The sequence below is a fragment of the Apus apus genome, chromosome 1 (assembly GCF_020740795.1).
Source record: "Apus apus isolate bApuApu2 chromosome 1, bApuApu2.pri.cur, whole genome shotgun sequence".
NCBI lineage: Eukaryota > Metazoa > Chordata > Aves > Apodiformes > Apodidae > Apus > Apus apus.
The window spans coordinates 39183215-39202620 of record NC_067282.1 but is presented as its reverse complement, the minus strand read 5'-3'; positions in this window follow the sequence as shown (position 1 = coordinate 39202620).

Sequence of the window (19406 nt, the reverse complement as noted above, 5' to 3'; positions counted from 1 at the left end):
ATACTCATTTCTTAATCCTTTGTCTTCATGCCATATCAAATACCTTGGAAATTAAAACATAATTTCAGCTACCTGCTAAAAATTGCAAGATAATTGATATACCAAGTCAGTGACTGAATTAGAATAGAAACATAGTGGGTCTTAAGTAGCTTCAGTTCCTTGGCTAATCAGTGAAAAAATTAGTAATGCTTCTGAAGGCTGAAAGGCTGAAGAGTCAGCTCTCCAAAGAATGAAGGGCAATCATATGTGTCCTCGAAGTACATTATGTAGATAACATCTCTCATTTTCTTTAACAGAAATATATAAAACTGTTAACATTTTTCTGGATATACTTGTGTATGTAACATAATATTAATCAATGTTTCTACTGCAAAGTGAAAGAGAAAATACAAATTACTGAAAGATTCAGACACTAGACATGTATGAAAAAATAACCTACATAGCATATGGAGGAACTTCAGACCATATATCTCATTTCTAGTCCTCAATACAATGTCTACATAACCTCATTTCCCACCCTTATAGTTTTATCCCTATTATGTTCTCAAGTGAGTTGCAAGAACATCTTCATAATCTAACTTAGAGCTGCTAAACATCACTTATTTAAAAATTAGCAGTTGCACTGGGTATTAAATAGTATTTTTTTTGTGTAAGTGGGATTTTGCACTGTTGATAATCACTGTACACTGGCAAAAAAAAATAAATAAATAACGGGACATTAAAACCATAGCAGTCTTGTAGGCATAATTTCATTACTGACTAATGCCATTGCCCTGGTGTTCTGACCTCACTCTGCCTCCCTACATCAGGTCTGGCATTATGACATTGATATCTTTAACACTAACAGCCCTCTTGAGACCAATTGAAGCAGCTTGAGATGATCTCAGCATATTCAACACCCAGGTCTTGAATAGCCTCTGATTCATGAGGATGGTACTTCTGACAGTCAAGCACTCTTCACCAAAGTAAGCTCTAAGTCTCAGAGGTGGTTAAAGAGTGAAAAAGGCAGGTAGATGTCAGAAAAGCTTAAGCCTTCTTGGTATGACACTTGGCCTGGTTAATGTTAGTGAACATGTTATGGGCAAGTAGAGAAGTCACTCACAAGTTCACAATGCTCTCATTTTGTATTCTTCCCAGGTAAGGATAGCTTCTGCAGCTGTGATAGTTCAAGTTTACAGAAAAAACAAACAAACAAACAAACAAAAACACCAAAAAACAAACAAGCCAGGTGCCACTTAGGGCACACAGGTTATTCATTGCATTGGTAGAGAGACAGAAAATATGTTTTCAACCTTCCTTTTATGTAGTGCAAGGCCTTGACCAAAAAGAAAACTGCAGTATATTTGTACTAATAACAAAGCCATTACAACTGAAATATAGAGGTTAAAGCAGTATAAAAGCAAGAGGGTTTGGTGTTTTCTTTCGTTTTGGTTGGTTTTGTGGTTTTTTTATTTATTTGGTGTTTTTTTTCAGGCAGATAAAAAGGTACAAATTAAATAGCAGAAGCAGAACCTTTTTCAGAGATTACTGTGATGCTCAGATAGTTGATCAAATTAAGCAAAACTGTATTTTTTGCAGCAACAAAGAATGAGCAGAATCATAGGACTTCAAATGGTATCTTGCACTGAGGTTTACCACACTTCCAGTGCTGCTGTACTCAGACATAAAAGTCATCTCTATTGAAAGTAATAATTTTTACTTTCTAGTAGAAACACGTTTTCTGTAAGGGCTGTTATTTGACATATATAGATAGTTTCTGAAACTAGAATAATCATGCCATGGCATTTAAAAACCCAAACACTTGAATTCTTTCCTTTGCTTTCTACTGATTTTCCACTGCCTTTTAAAATTAAACAAAAAAAAAATAAAAAATCAGCACTATTTTAATATATATCCTTTCAAATTATTAAATAATTATTTTTAAATTTTTATTTTACAGACAGTAGCAAAGGAAAAGTTAATATATATTGCCACTATAAGATGCTTTCAATAGTTATCTCAAGTGAGTGCTGGTGTTGATTGTTCATATTATTATAGTTCCAACATAAGAAGCTGAGCATATGGTAGGGTATTGCAGGTAACACTCACACGACTCAGAAGTCAGACGTCTGATATGCAAAGCAGGAATCAGAGAAGTACATTGCTCTTTAAAGGACACACAGGAAATCGGAAGGTTTTTTAAAATTTATTTCTGTAGGCAATTCGGCTGCACCAAATTTATCCAGGACTTTCCAAGGTAATAGAACTTTTGCTTACCATTGCACCTTTGGCTATAATGAAAAACTCAGTCAAGTCTGAGTATTACTTCTTTTTTTGCCAGTCAGGAGAAGACAGCATATTACTCACAGTCTGTGTACAACTTTTTACTTTCATGCAGCTTTATATGCACTGACCTGCAGAGACTTTGCTAAGCTTTCTACACATGTAGTATCTAGAAGTCCAGTATGTACACTATCTGTATATTTAGAGTGGAAATCCACACATTTGTCAACACGATTTGAAATTCAGGAATGAATCCTAGATTGCTTGAATTTGTATCTCAGCTTTATTGAGCAGTGCTGTACAGTACCACTCTCAGCTTACTGATGAACGATAGAATTCCAGCAATTTTTTTAATATGAAGTGTTGCAACAGCAACCACATGAAGTATTGCTCTTCTCTCTAGTGAACTTCAGGCCACTGTGAAGCCCAGTACACAAGCACTGTAAGACCAAGGAGAGGAAAGAGCCTGATCAATAGTACATACAGTTGAGTGCAAAAAAGACTGATGGTTTCAAATTGCGTCTCAGAAGAACTTTTTTCTTTTTCTTTTTTTTTAAGGGCCACATGTAGCTTGACATTAAATTTTACAGTTGGAAAAAAAATAATGATAGGTGTACTAGGTTTCTCCTTGCATTTTAAGTCGCTTTTAGGGAGACCAGATTCTATGTCTACCACTATCTGTACATAATTACTCTATTTTAATTTCTTTTCTTTTATTGAGCTTGCAAATTTCCTATAGCAATTAGTTCCATATAGTTTATTTTTATATTTTTTTATTAAGCTACCTTTCATTAAATGTCTTTACTGTTCTTGTGTTCTGATATAAATAATATTTTTAAACTTTGCCAGAATAATGTATACTCTCCAGTCTTCACTGTTATACACTTTATGACAGTCATAGAACAGCTCTGCTGCAAAAGTAATCTACTACTGTTCCTCTAGACCTCCCTGGCCCTGCTCACCATGCTTCTTTTGATGCAGCCAGTTGGCTTTCTGGGCTGCAAGTGCACATTGCCGGCTCATGTTGAGCTTTTCTTTGACCAGGACCCCCAGATCCTTCTCCTCAAGGCTGTTCTCAATCCATTCTCTGCCCAACCTGCATTTGTTCTTGGGATTGCCCCAATCCAGATGCAGGACTCTGCACTTAGCCTTGTCAAACTTCATGAGGTTGTTATGGGCCCACCTCTCAAGCCTGTCAAAGTCCCTCTGGATGACATCTCTTGCCTCCAACATGTCAACCACACCACACAGCTTGGTGTCATCAGCAAACTTGCTGAGGGTGCACTCAACACCACTGTCCGTGTGGAACCGAGTCCCTTGCTCCAGAGACCTGCTTACCAAGTGTCAATAAATTTACATAAAAAACATCTAATGAAGATCACACAGTTCCTCATTCAAATATTGTTTTAGAAATTATTAAGAATGAATAAAAAACATTTTTTTCTGCTGAGCAAACAACCAACCAACTTGAATATTCTCTTCATTTTGGAAGACTTGTGACGAAGCCAGCAAACGGTGCAGAGGCTAATAGAATTGTCTGTCTTTCTTTTATTCAGTAGTGTGACAGCTGCTACATTTGACTATCTGCAAGTCATAACACTTTTTTACCACTTCTGCATAGTGTTCTTGGAACAATATGAAGCATCATTAGTGTATTTCAGTTCCAAATATTATTGTCTCATGTTGCTTTATTTCGATAATAAACTTGTGGATCATAGTAACTAACACAGTAGGACTCACATAGTGAATTCATTTTCATAACCTCTTTTGTTATCATAAATGTGATCCAGAAAATTGTAAAGTCAGCAGCTCTATACAGCTTATTAATAAAGCACATTACAGGGATGCATTAAAGCCTCAACAGCTGTATTATAATGAAATACTCTACTTATAATTACAATTATGCTAACACTTAATAATAATTGGGCCTCTGTGTCTGTAGCTCATTTACTCAATAGGAGATTGGGTCTTGTCAGAAGTAGCCATTCCCTCAGCAGGTGACCTGGTTGCAAACATAACAGAGTTTAAACAGGGCATGAAGTTAGTAACGGCATGAAAAGGGCAGATCTGCAGGTGGGGTTACCATCTGTGAGAAGGAAAATGTGAAATAATGAGATATATGGGATTCTCTCTTAGTGAAGATGTGCTATCCAAGGGTGAAAAGAGGAGAAACAAACATAATGGATGAGAGAGGGAACAAGGGAGGCAGGTGAAGAAATATCCTGACATGCAATGCACAGCTTGCTACCATTAGCAATATGTAAGGACCACAATGTCAAGAGTAAACAACTATTTACATATGTCCGAGTAATGCTACCAACTTTTCTTCTGCAGTAGAAAATTATTTTTAAAAGAGTGGGAGTTTATCATTCTATCCCAACTTTCTCTTCAAGGGTGACAGCAGGGATCTTTGAGATAGACAGACTACTGTCCATTTTAGCTTCTTGGTCTCCAGCAAGGACACTGATACACTCTTATCTTAATCAAAAAACAGCAGCAGGAGTCAAGTTGCAAAACTATTCTTAGTCTCTAGAGCTGTAGCTGTGTAGTCTGGAAACTCTTACATTCCTGTGGTGGTAGCAGGTTCTTCACTAGAAGCCAGCACTTCTCTAGTATGAAAAGGTGTGGTTTCCCTTCAAGAATTCATAGGAACAGATACAAATCAAGCTTGCACACCTCTTCATTACCACCCTTACCAAATTACCAGAAGCAGAGGTGGTGCACAGTTTTGCATCCTAAGACAAAGTTGCTGCTTCTCTTGCTGTACCAGCCCTTATCTAGATTAAGGCTGCATCTGCTTTTGGACTCACAGCAAAAAGATTAAGAAGTTTCCTACTTCCAGTAGGAGAATCTTAGCATGGGATAATCCTATCCAGTATTATAAATAGGCTTATTGTGTTTGTATTTTGTAGAAACAGACATATCATGAACACTTTCAGACAATGTGTGGAAATAGTGACTGCACAAGCATATTCTCTTCTTTCATATTCTAAAATTACTGACCTGTTTAACGAAGTCTTTCATATCTTGTGGAAGAGTGGCTGAGGGTCACTGCTGGTGTGTTGCTGATGGGGAAAAAAACAGTTCTTTCCATAGTTATTATCCAAAGTACAGTATGTTATGGGGGTTTCATAACTTCTCAATGTGAGTACATGGTATGGAAATGGGAGCTTACTTCAAAGCAGAATGTCCTTTGCAGAATCTTCCATTGCAGTTAAAGACTTGTTGGCAAGAGGGAAAAGGAAGAATGAAGTTCGGCCTTAAATACTGGTCAATCTCTGATTCGTTAAAGGAAGGGAAGCTGAAAGCTTGCATGTAATTCTTAGTTGCTTTAATAAAATGTAGAAATAATTAAGAAATTGGGTTTTGCTCCTAACTTCCCCTTTCTTCCTGTCAAATTTTCCTGGAAAAATGTGGGAGGATATAACCACAGTAACTGTGGGTTGGGAAAAATCTGAAAGAGCATGGGGAAGTAATGAGGGAGCTAAGGAGGTGTGAAGCACTTAATTTTAAGTATACGGAGGCTGGATCACTGAAAAAACATCAGGCACATTTTTTGAGGTCCAGATTGTGCACCAGTGATACAGAAGCTGTCTCCAATGAGGAAGAATGCTCTCTTGGACTTATTGATCCCTTTCTTGGTGAGTTTTTATACAACAAGCTTAAGCTAATGTTTACCCACCTAGGAGTATGTGAAATTAATCTCACTCCAGGCATATTGTTGAAAGATGATATAAGAATTAATTTCTAGGACACGAAAAGTGGCCTTCAGATAATGAAAGGACATAAATGAGACCACATAGACCCAATACTGATTCTTATCTCCACCTTTTAATGAGATTATGAACTAAATAATTTGAATTTACTAAAGCTCTGTGTTGGCCTAAAGTAAGTGCCATAATGACCAACGCATATCAATTTCTAGTGGAATATTTAGAGCTAGAGAGATCTAGGGTCTTTATTTAGTGAAGCGACTTAGGTACCTGTGGAAGATGAATTTCTACTCCTACATAATGTTCCCACCTAGAATTAGAATTGTGAAGACACAGTTGGTGATCCCTCTGTATTACTCTGATACTGTTCAATTAAGCCCACAGTATGCCTTTCTTAGGATATATTAATATCAAATTCAAAAAAGCATGCTGGTGATACATTTCTTTGAAGGAACTTTTGAGTCCACCAAAAATACTGTCAAGTATTTTAATTTTTGTAAGGGGTGGATATAGCAGAAGTGCCATACACTCATGTTGCTCTCAGAAGGAACTATTTCTGAGAACAGATTTTATGTGGCAATCAGTATAATGCCAAAGAGATGAGTAAATCAGCATATTTTACATGGAAACAGTGTTCATTGTACTTTTGTTGGCTTTTAGGGAAATAACCTAAAAAAAAATTTTCAACTGTTCTCTGGAAGGAGGTATCTGGACTTAATAAAAATGGAATGCTATAAGTTTTCTCCTATAGAGAAGTGAATAATGGGGTTTGTTCAGAGTTAAAAGTTTTCAAAATGTGGTCCCTCTATTTAACTTGCCATCAGCTCATACTTCCAGATCTCTTTCATGGGGTTGCTTTCCAACCTGTCATTCTCCAGCTTGCACTTATAACGAGGATTACCCTGTTCCACTTGGAGAATCCAGTACTTGCTCTTGTTAAAGTTCATAAGGTTGGTGATTGCTAAGCTCTATAGTCTATCCAGATCTCTCTGTAAGGCCTCCCTACCCTGGAGGGAGTTCACAGCTCCTCCTAATTTAGCATAATCATCAAACTTCTTTAATATAAATTCAATTACTGCATAGACATAATTTATAAAAAAAATATTTAAGAGACCTAAAATTGAGCCTTTGGGAATGTCACAGGTGACTAGCCACCAGCCTGATGTAACCATGTTTTGCTTTAATTCTTCAAGCCTGACCTGTCAACCAATTGCTCACCCAAAGTATTATGGACTTGTCTAGCTGTGTGCTGGTCATTTTGTCCAGAAGGATACTGTGAGGAACAGTATATGTGTGAGACACTGATACAATCGACATTTAAATTTACTATTGGAATAAATGCACCAAATTTTCTTCATCTTGAGTGTTTTCATTAATGAATTAGTGAATGACGGGAATAGATTTTAGTAGGATTACATGAACTCTTACTTGCTATGATTAAATTTAGTCTAGACAGGAAATATCCTTGTCATACAAATGTCTTCCATCTGATCATAATCATTAATCTTCAGGTTTGAATGATTAAGCCTGATTTATAAAAGCTGTAAGAATTGTCTTCTTTTGGCTTTCAGGTATTAGGGAAATGAACTAGCAGATTTGTATAACACTATATGGGTTTATTTATGGATTTATGGATATTACAATTTTTAAATACATTCTTAAGCTTTTTAGATTTAGACTGGCTTTATACAAAGCCCTTCTCTGAAACATGTCAGTGTTCCATTTTGATTGTTCACTCTGTAGATTTTTAGTTGAAGAAAACATTTTCTTAATGGCTAGACTCCTTCACTTAGGGTATTGTAATTCCATAGCAAACCTCTCAATATTACTATATCACTGTTCATACATTATTATTGATTATACAATTTGGGGTTAGTATATGATCCTTATGTTTTAAATCTTCATAGCACATTGCCAAGTATTTAACTGTTATGATTCACACTTCTGCAATATGGTCAACAGCTCTCTATTACTTGAGTCCATCAAAACTAAACATTTCAATTCATAATTGGTAATGTGCTCTTATGTCATTGCTTGAAGAAATAGAAAATTGTTATCCCAATAAATAGATTCTAGAATATTTTATAGCTGAAAACATCTGTCACTATATCCTAAAAGGTTTCCTTTAATACTTAATCTTCTCTTCATGATAGTTAAATATATTGTTAAAAAACAGTAATAGAAGGAAAACAATTTATGCACTCCACTGCTCAGCTTTGGTATTAATATTAAAACAGATTCTAGGGAAATTAACTGCCAAATTGTACTGAATTGCAAGGCTAAATCATCTCTTACTTAAAACACTGCAAGAACTGATGTGTCTTTAGTGTCTTCACACTGCACAGAAACTTTACCCAGAGTATTGCAAACATCTGTTTAACTTCTGGAATAGCATATTACTCAATAGATATAAAGACATGAATGTGTGGGAGGGTAAAAATAATATTTAAAATGTCAAGGTCAGTAAACAATTTATATAATGATCTCTAACTTGTGATTTTTTTCCACTTTTTTTAGTAATTCATTCTTAAATAATATTTATATGCTTTTAAAGTCATTAGAGACACCATTGCATCTTATTCTTAATAACTGTTGAAGAGATGGCTCTCATTTGTTTCCTTCTTTCATAGGTTAGAAAAAAGTTGAGTAATTAATGCCAGCTAATTTTGCAAATGAATATACATATTATAAATTCAAATCAATATCATAACTACATTGCTGGAATGTGTACTACATTAGTAGAAACTTTATAATCATAGAATCATAGAATCATAGAATCTTAGGGGTTGGAAGGGACCTCGAAAGATCATCTAGTCCAACCCCCCCTGCTAGAGCAGGGTCACCTAGAGCACATCACACAAGAACGCATCCAGGTGGGTTTTGAATGTCTCCAGTGAAGGAGACTCCACAACCTCCCTGGGCAGCCTGTTCCAGTGCTCTGTCACTCTCACAGTAAAAAATTTTTTTCGTATATTCACCTTGAACCTCCTATGCTCCAATTTCCACCCGTTACCCCTTGTCCTATAATGAGTGTCATGTATTGTAAAAAAAACCTGTCACCATGCAAATAAAGGAACTGGTAAAAACCATCAGGTATTTAACTTAATATAATTTTCCTCCGTCTTCTAAATGCAAACAAGATATGACTTGTAGAACTAAATTTTAGTCACAAGGAGACCCTCAATGGTGGTATGGTTCAGATGAAAGAGGAACTAAAAGTAATTAACATTCTTTGTAAAAGAGTTTTTAATCAGCAACATCTTATTACTGTTTGAAGGAGTTACAGTGTCTATGAATTAAAGGGTTTCAATAATACAGTCTTTCCAGTAGGAATTTTTACCATCATTTTAGTGAATTTAGATTCAAGGTTTATTTGCAATATGAGAGACAAAAATCACATTTTACAATACAACTTACCACAGTAGTAATACCTAAATTTCTCTTAATTCCTTACTAGTAAATTATTATCATTATTATTATTAATATTTTAAGATTATTAGTAGCAATACTGCAACAGTATAAGTGTATTGTTTGAAAAACATAAATATTATGTAAGGTCCACTTTAATTTTAAAATAGCGTCTTATATATAGGACATAGCTCTGTAAAAGACCAGTCATTTGGTTGGTCAAGAGTTCTAGATAATATATCTTCAACTTTCCTATACATAAACTGTAACATATTCAAATAATTAGTAGTAAATATTTTTAACCATGCAACATCGCTTACATACATTTTGCAAAATACTCTGGACAATAATATAGAAAGCTAAAGTATAAGAAACATATTAAGTACACCCTATAATGTATATTTTAAAAAAATGGTATTTCATAATTATAAGTGCTATTTCTTCAGATATTTATTGTTTTATGCAAAATTACTGAAAACAGAAACACCAAAAATGTATAGTTCTTCTGATCACTTAACAAAAATATACCTATTTTTCAAGCATCACAGATCTCTTAAAACTCAGTAGAAGCATAGGTAAACTCATATAAACATTACCTGATATGAATATACTACAATTATTATATTAACAGCTACTCTTGAGTCAAAATTGAGGTTTTTCTAGTTCAGTGAGAATATGAATCCTAATGCATATGCATACTGAAGTATGTAAGACCTAAAGAGCAATTTAACACTGCTAGAACTAGTCTTACTTTTCTGTGTTATGTAGATGTTCAAGAGACAACTTCAGAAAACTACCTTTTAAGTACATTTACTGTCATAATAAGTGATCAGGCTAATAGCATTCTGTTTGGAAAATGGTTTTTAAAGTTGCTTGTCTGACTGTTCTCACAGCTTCTGAATTTCAATATTTTATATGAAAAAATAAACTGACATCAAAAAGTAAGTACACATATTGTTCTTTATAGCAGTTTCATATTATTCTTCAACTTAATCAAGGAGTATAAAAACTGGAAGTGGCAAAACAAGTTCACACTTCTTTTCCCTTCCAAAACACAAACAGTAAATCATAACGACACATAATTTCTGTTGTTATATATTGTAAAGGTTATGTTTAAACTATGAGCTGTGAATTAGATTAATGAGTTTTCTCAATGCCGTAAACCTCCTCCAACAAAATAGGAGCTAAACTGCAATAAATCACTGTTTATGTTCACACATTTATGGGACAGCAAATATTTAGAGTTCCTCTATGGGGAAAACTACTCCGACACAAGAAGAAAAAAAACTTACAGTTTCTGTATTGTAAGGTGGATTAATAGGGGCAAAAGCATTAACATTGTTTTCACTTCACTATAATAATACCAGTAATTTCTTAAAAGCAATTTCTAGGGCAAAGTTTTTACCAATGCTGAAGTGATGACAGACCAACTTGACATATCTTTGCCACTGAATATCAAAACTATTACACTATACATCTTTTTACATTATTCTTCAAACAAATGTTTCTTTTTTGTCAAAAAAAATTACCAGAGATGGAATAATTGAGCCATAGTTGTTATATACTGCATACATTAAAAAGCCCTTCCATGAGCTTGAACCATACTATTTACTTCTATACATTTGCATTGGTGATTTCAGATCACTGTGGCCATAGTTTCTAACTGTATCCCTCATAAGAACATACTGTGCTCCCTGCATTTTCTGTATTTTCTTTCATTTTTCTTTCTACACTTTATTTCATCAAACACCCATAACATTTTCTATTATCTGTCCAGAAGAACAATTTTATTAAGCTTGGTTTGTGTTCCAACACTGTTTTCTAAAGCATCAACTGTTTTCTATCAACAGAGACAAAGTATTAAACTAAGTGGTTCGTAATTTACATGGTATGATTCTTAACCATACAATGGATCTTACAGTTCTTATTTCATATTCAGTGAAGTGTCCTCTTCATTCACTAACCTGCAGAAACTGATCTGCTACTGCCTCAGCTGAGAGATGGTAAAATGTGGTAGTTGCTGTGGTTTTTTTATATAAACAGGAGAGTAAATGCAAGATCTTTCCTAGAGATAAAATTACTCATTTAAAATTTAAGTTATTTGTTAATAAAAATGTAAGGTTTTGAAGGAAAAACTGTTTAGCTTGGATTTATATGCAGAAGTTGGCACACAAAGGCACATGAAAAGTTGTACTTTTTCAGAACTTTGAGAACCACTGTTTTCATGGGAACATATTGCTACGCTATAGATACTATTTCAAGTTTGTAGCTTCTTAGGGATCAGCCATGTCTTTTAAAGAAAATTAATTCCAAACCCTTAGAATCTACACTTTTTAAGAGGAAAATAATTATGTTGTCAGGTGCAATATATCTCTTTTGCTCTTCCTTCTCCCTTAAACCTCTTCAGCCCATTTACACATCATGCTATGGTTATTTGAAAAGACTGAAAATTTCACTTATTTCAAGTCAATGAAGAGAGATAAGACCTTCTAGCAGTCATTCTGGTCTCTGATTATGATATACCTCAGAATGCTATACCCATGTCCTACAAGTACCTATTCCTCTTCACTGTAAAAGGAGCCTGCAATCACTATCTCAGACACAGTTGTTTTCACTGTGTCAGTCTCCAGGTATTCACGTGATGACTCCCACCTAAGCGACACTAAAAAAATTAAGAAACGCAAGTGTTTCTTTTGATATGTAGAGGGCTGAAATTAATGAAGTTTACTATGCTATGTCCTCTACTCAGCCTGAAATTTGCAACAAAGCAAGCAAATAAAGAAAATTTCTTCTGTTAATTATCAATCCCAAAAGTTCTTCCTTAGTCTCAGGTTACTTACTCAGAGTCACCTACCACAGGTAAGTTTATGGCTACAGAAAAAGTCAGCTAAAACATTGTACTGAGATTTAATTCCTTAAGCACACTACAGTAAGTCATGTAATTTCATTATTCAGCTATTTGGTTCATCACTCTGACTGGAAATTTAATAAAAAACAACAGAACCAAACAGTTACTGTTAAGACCTTCATATCAGAAGAAAAAGAAAGATCAACAGAATATTTCAATTCAGTAATTATTTCTCCTGTCATCTAACATAAAAGGATCATTCTAAAGGACTGATACTTCTTAAAAGTTTTTAAATTATTTTTTTCTTTGCAGATTGTACCTACCATGCTAAAAAGCCATGTGCACTACTCGAGGTAAGGGACAAATTTATGGATCCCCACTGATAGAGTAAATAACACTTGAGGCCATTCTTACATTTTAAATCTGTACAATATTGGCATTATTGTGCCACAGATGCCATAATTTCTATTCTATAAAAATTTGCATATTTCAAATACAATTTTTATCAATGTAGCTGACAAATTCTGGAACCATCTAGCTCCTTATGGCTTAATTAAGATACTTCTTAGTAATCTGGATATGCATTTACTGCAGTTTTTTTGTAAGAGTTAATCACCCAGCATCTTAGAGGTTTTAGCATATAAAGGATTGCAAATGTATCTATCTCATTAACAGGAAAAAATCAGGAATATTTTTACAATTAACAAATTTCCATGCTGGGCTTGGTTACTGCAGTCTCTGTCCCCAGAAGTATCCCTGAGTAACCTAGACTCTTCTAAATTCTTTCTAGTTCTTAGGTGTTTTGTGCATGAATGCTGACCTGATTCCTAGTAGTTTGGTTGAATAAAAAAGAAAACTAAAATCCAGGAGCACTATAACTGTACTGGCCAGCTTTAAAAAAATTATTTCTCCAAGTAAATTACAACATTAGCTTTTATTATCTTGCTTAAGAAAGAAGCAGTTTTTTCCACAATTTTTATATATATATTTATATTACACACACATTAATGTCAGGGAAGACAAAATGTAAAAATTCTATTTGTTGACTAAAATTCCATTAAGGTCCCTAACATTTCTTGGTGTTTTGCTTCACTTTTTTTGCTAATCCTGCTGCTAAAGCTGCTATCTTAGGTACATAGAGTAAAATCCTGTTAGACTTCCTCCAGCGTAACAAGTCCTCATTTTACAGACTTAAGGTCACATGCAGAAGTGTAAAAACAGTCATTTAATTTCCACAACAAGAAGAATAACTTTTTTAGAAAAAGAGATATATAAATATCTATAGTTGATAAATCTTGTATCATTTTGACATAACTTATGATCATTACATTATTTTTCCTAATTTTTCACCATTTGGAAAGTATTGTACTCAGAAAATACCCTCCTTCCATTTCTCATGAAGAAATAAAGAATTTTACAAGATAAATTTTTTTTTTCTTAATGGTTTTTGTGTTTGTAAGTGTATCCCAGCTGCTATCTGGAGAACCAGGTTGTTTCTGAGATAATGGAAAACTACATGCAATTTAAATGTCCAAATTGTCTCAACAGATAACTCAGGTATTACACTAAAACTAGATATTATGTGACATATTTTATTATGATTTATGGACAGTCACTTGTGACTTGCTAGAGTCTCAATTATAATGTACTGATGTACTGACAGGTAAATAGGAGAAAGGATGAACAGTCACAGGGTGGTATTGCATATACAATACAGAAATTTCCAGCCAAATGATAGTGACCATTCTCTACCTTTTAATCATTAAAAAATATATAAATAAATAAAATAAAATAGTCAGGAAGTTGTGTAAGGTACTCTCCAAAGATGTAGGAGTCATTACAAAATTATTGATTATTGATATTTTATTGGATTTCTAGTAATGAAATTTCCTCCTTTTTTTTTTGCAATTGTGATTACAGTTATTTACTGATTAGTGAATTAGTGCTGTCCAGTTATGCACTAGTTTAAACTTGACTACAATATCTCTTCCTTTGAAAATACAAATAAATATATAATAATAGTGGAACAAGTTGAAGTATAGTCTACCAAAATCTTATTTAGATCATACATTGGATGTTTTAATTATATTAAGTATCCTCAGAAGAAACTGGCTGTAGCATTTACACTACAACTCTCTTTGTGAATCCTAGAAGAGGACAGCAGTTCACAAGGTGTGTTATCTAAAAAGGGGATCACAGCTGCCACAATGATGCAGTCATCTTTGGCCAAGCAAGTAGGTTTGTGACCTTGATTGTAACCAACAATTGCTTTTGAGTGAAATCAATTTCCATAAATTTTCATTTTCTTCCAGTAAAACTTTTGGAAACAGCAACATTTAGGACTTATGTAAAATGTGTTCCAGGGGCATTAGATCATCTTTCAGCTGGCATTTTTACTTTCACGCTAAAGATAATCACTAGATGATCACTCTTTTGCTATTTTGAATTAACTGAGTCATCTAACTACTTGGCAGAAGGATTTTCAACATATTTATGAGTTCTGGAAGCTAGAAGATTTTCTCTCAACTTTTATTCCTACAACTAAGACACTTCCTAGCTAAGTCTTTCTGGAGTGCCTGTTTTCCCATGGGGCACTTTCTTCAGGGATTATTTAGGGTTTCTCTTGTGTTATTTTATATATAGTGGATTTCTTCTGCACCAAGAACTATTAGACAATCTGTTCTATGATCAGACTATAACAAGCATGAGTAATTTACTATAATGATTATCTTACCATAACTCTCTTAACTTACCATAACTATCTGAAAGATTAGACCTCTCATCTAAGCTGTTTTAGGTCTCTTACAAACATGCAAATAAAGTGATTTATCCCCTCTTTTAATAGGTGCCTAATTTGGTTAACACATTTTCTAGGTGGCTTATCTTACCTCCTTAACAGACTACAATGGAAACCAAGAAAAATAGCTTAGAGTAACCACTTTGGATCTTTCTGTAGAGTGCTATTTATACAGCTCAGTATCCTGTTCCAACAAACTTCTTGTAAACGTAGACCTAAAAAAAAGCTGAACCAAGTCTTGCTCTGAAACTCTTTATGCTTGGATAGAGATACTGCTTTAACGTAATTATGAAGTAACTTCCTTCTTTTCTTTTCTTTTTTTTTTTTCTATAGCACAGACAGCAACCAACCTAACCCAGTAACATATGTCTAATCAGCACTTTCTAATCTGATAGTTGACAAATTCTTGGAGCTCAATCTATGTAAACTAGTAACCTTCCTAGTTCCCTGGAAGATGCAATGACAATGAAGTGAGGATCATAAGATATTGTTCACCCTTATATTTTCACAGAGATCACAAATTATATTAATAATACAGATGTTAGATTTGGCATTTCATGTAGGTTGTCCCTCATTTTTCTTAGCTGTGGAACTCATGTTGTTTTACATAAGCAGATCGAGTGACACAGAAAGTAAAATACAAGAAGCATAAAATAATTGTGTTAGTCCTGCAAACTTAAATTGCAGATGGCACTAAAGAGACAGAAAACACCTATGTGAAAGGAGAATCTTAACTGTGGCCTAGTTGGTTTTATCAGTTAATTAGGTCAGTGGAGTTGACCTAATTTTTTAATAAATAAATTGATTACAAAGAAACACATGAAAGTATTTTCAGACATTCATAAGCCAAACAGGGTAATTACATTGTAGAGATTACAAAAACAGTTTCTAACCACTAATTTTTATTTGAATGACTCGGTTCTTACACAAAAGTTTTAAACTGTGCTGTAGTGTAACTACAGTGTAGGTGGTAATTATGGAGTTTTTCTCTCCCAGATTCTCTAGTTTCTACCACTTAGGAAAACTTTCTAAGCATATACTTTTTTTACACCTTTCTTATATATTCTCAAATAAAAAATACAGATAATTTTAGCAACCAGAGGATATTATCAAAACTATGGATAAATTTTCCAGAATTTTTTTTCTAATACTATCTTACAATTAGTATAGCTATTCTTTATACTCATTTACTCTTCTGTTATTCTAATTATTTTCACTTTTATATTGCCTTAGAGTAGGTTAAATATCCCTAATAATTAGGGGACATTTTAATTAGGCCTGAATATTATTAATAAATCAGCAATGTTCTTCCCTGGAACAAAAAAATAAAATAAAATAATAATTGCAGACCTGATGAACTATATTATATTCCCAAAGGAATTCTAAACTCATTTAGGTTAAGCTGTCACTAAGATTAAGCACAATTTGTTAATATGTCTTGCAATTTGAAAATTAGTTGTAAAGAAACTCACATAGGGAAAAAAAGTTCAATAAAATTAGTATGAATGTTCATATTATACTCTAACATCAGATCAATTTCTTTAGAGGAAGTATTAAAAAATGAAAATGACTGAGTAATGGGAAACTACTTTTTATTAGCACTGAATCTGAAGCCAGTCTATCACCCAGTCTGTCTCTGCTGAGTCTGGTTTGGCTCATTGCAAGTTCTTACATAGCATGTAAAATATGACACTTTATTGTATGCTCTCCCGGCACAAGAGAATCTTTGCAATTCTGATTCTGCAGTGTCTTGTACTCATCATTTGGGAGCTCCACCTTCACAGGTTTTTGAGCCTGGTGGCTCAAATCCTGTTATGCAAAACCTCAGGAATGTTAAGAAGTACCAAATCCAATGCTTAGGCATTCGTATGCTAACACACTCAACACAATGCTGCTCAGAAATGCCTAATTTCTCTACCTCCTGACATTTGTCCTGCACTTTATCTCGGAAAAGATGTGTCTTCAGAAAGCTAAGAGCTGTTGCCTACAATACTTCTGTAAAACAAATCCAAAGTTCAGAAATCAAGGGCTCCAAATTCACAGATGGTAAGTTAACATGTACTCATCATCTTCTTTTGGTACACTAATTCTGTTGATGACTGAGGTATGTAATAAGGTAGGTATTTATGTGGTTAAATAATTACTTTTAACAGTAAGGAATATTGAATTCTAAGTATATTATGGAGCATTATATAATGCACGAAGCACTGGGTTCTGAGTCAGAACAGAAATACATTACAGGCTGATGGTTATACATAAAATGCTGAAGTCACTTCACTCTGTGCCTTTGTTTCCTTGATTATAAACTGAGACTTGCCTGTATAAAGCAGACTTAACATTTATGTATTAAGTTACTACATTACTTCTAAACTGATTATTATTATTATTATTTTTATTATTGCTGGTGGTATAAATTGTTGGATATAGGCTCACTAAATATTAAAATCAGAGATGAAACTGCAGACTGTGCACATTACATCTGACCAGTAATAATTTCTGGCTATAGAAAATCTATGAATCTAGGATTATCAAAAATCAATAAAAGCAAGTGAACCAAATTAAGATTAAATTGGTTTCCTTTACAAAAATAGGAAATTATAATATCAGTTTAATGATATCCATGTTGAGTTAATATATTTTTGTATCTCCATTAATACTTCCTGAGTTAGGGAAGTAGTTGTATATTAACTGGGAACCATGGTCAAGAACCAACAATTTCCAGAATAAGGTCATGCTCTGGCCTCTGCCCATCAATGTCATCCCAGTTCTTCAAATTATCTTCCTGATGCTCAAAAATGTCTATAACACAGTTAAAAGTTATAAAGCATTGTAACCTGGTAACACTAGTATGTTGGTTTAGATATATGCTATGAGTGAAACCTTTCCAAATGACCTACTCAGATAAAGAGGATCTTGAGACTTACCTGCCTATTTCCAGTCCTTAAGATTATGCTCTGCCATCCACTGGGGAAAATAAAGAAGCAGTGATAGTTGTTGTGGGCAGGACTTTCTGAAAGCACCAACCTGGAGTATGTTGGTCCTGCTCTAACGGTTTAGGTCTGCACAGGAAAAACACACAGAAACACAAATGAATGCTTAAGAACATTACTTCCTTGAAACATGCTTCGGGAGAGACCACAGTGTGACAGTCACTCATGTAGCGATTACTTTATTGGCTTGAGATATAAGGAAAGTCAAGGAGATTGGTCTGGGGCTATGTGAGAGGCCATTGGTGGCTTATCCAAAATCAACAAATAGTTATATCAGTAGCTCCTTGGAGTGGAACTCATTAATGGATGTCCAACACCATGCAGAAGGCTAAACTGCAGTGGCAACAGCTGCATGTGGGGGCTAGGCTGTGAGGCAGCCTCATTGAAAGTGAGCATCCTTTTCTTCCAATTTTATGGTACCAGACACATCTGGGCCAGAGGAGCAAGAGACTTAACTGGCATGAGTACATTTGCACAGTGTATATTTGTCCTGGAAATCTTAGAATTGATATTACAGAATCACAAAATCACAGAATATTTGGAGTTGGAGGGGACCTTGAAGATCATCGAGTTCCAACTCCCCTGCGTGGGCAGGGGCACCTCCCACTAGAACAGGCTGCTCAGAGCCCCATCCAACCTGCCCCTGAACACCTCCAGGGATGGGGCCCCCACAAGATCCCTGGGCAGCCTGTTCCAGGGTCTCACTACCCTTACACTGAAGAATTTCCGCCTGATCTCTAACCTAAATCTCTCTTCTTTCAGTTTACAGCTGTTACCCCTTATCCTCTCACTGTAAGGTATATTACTATACCTATCCTGTTCATAAACAAATTTTAGATTTTTTGTTAATGAATTTTTGTTACTGTGGTTTGCTCATGTAGCCACTCCACCCTGTTTCCCTGCAATGGCATACTACTATGTTGGTTGCACTTTAAGAAATGCTCCTGTACAGAAAAAGGCAATACAGAATTAAGTCCATATAACTAATCAAACTCCAACATCATGGAAACTCTCTGTAGAGGCAGCCAAACACAATTTTAGTGACAGAACAGTATTTCCTATTTCCCAAATAAAATATATCAATAATTATTGGAACTGCTTGCTGGTGCAACTATCAGGAAGCTTGTCAGCACATATGACTTCAAAACAAGTCCATGGTATAACTCCATTGTTGAAAATAAGACCTGGACTGAATATTAACCACAGGTTTTTCATTAGACTAATTGATGATACAAAGGCAAACAAGCATGATAGAGGCTTTTCTTCAAATTCCTATCAATTTATTTTAATCAGGTTTCTTCAAGATAAGTATGTCTTTGGGGGAAGTAAAAACATGGTAGGATGCTTGAATTCCTAAATCTTACCATGCTTGCTGGTATCGTCTCTCA